The sequence below is a fragment of the Octopus bimaculoides genome, chromosome 2, assembly GCF_001194135.2.
Source record: "Octopus bimaculoides isolate UCB-OBI-ISO-001 chromosome 2, ASM119413v2, whole genome shotgun sequence".
Taxonomy (NCBI): Eukaryota; Metazoa; Mollusca; class Cephalopoda; order Octopoda; family Octopodidae; genus Octopus; species Octopus bimaculoides.
In genome coordinates this window covers 107,917,026-107,917,766 of record NC_068982.1, presented here as the reverse complement: position 1 = coordinate 107,917,766, position 741 = coordinate 107,917,026, and positions in this window count along the sequence as shown.

Here is a 741-nt window from a genome sequence, read left to right as displayed (position 1 = left end):
GGCTTGAGTCTAAGACCTGAATGTCATATAATTACACTTCTTTTTAACTTGAAATATTGTTTTGGATCAGATTACATATTGGTTTCAAATGTTCATACAAGGTCAGCAATTTTGGGAAGGGGAAAACTTTATTACCAACTGGTATCGACCCCGAAAGGATGAAAAGTAAAGTCGCCCTCGGCGGAATTTGAACTCAGAATGGAAAGACGGACGAAATGCTGCGAAACATTTTGTTCGGCGTGATAACGATTCTGCCTGCTCGCTGCCTTCGGATTAGATTACATATTAGGATAAGTATACTATCGATTTTTGCTTTACAGAAAAACAATATTTTCAAACATCAAGAAATTGTGAGTTGAGGAATTAACAGTTTAATGTTTGACTAAATGTCGTGTGCATTACGCTATCTTACTTTCTATTACGAGTTCAAATAACAGTGACGTTAATTTTTGCCTTATTTCTTCTTCGTGTCGATAGAATAAATACCAGTAATGTACTGACCTCGATTTAGTTGCCTTTCCATTTTCCCTAGAAGTGTATGACCTTGTACCGATGTTAGATCGATATTGATAAGAAACTTTAATCTGTAAACTTTACGCTAAACACTGGCCACCTGTGACCTGTACGAGTTTATCTCTCATATTTGAAATTAATTTTAGTTTTAAGTTTCTCTCTCGCTCTCTCTCTCTCTCTCTCTCTCTCTCTCTCTCTCTCTCTCACACACACACACACAAACACACA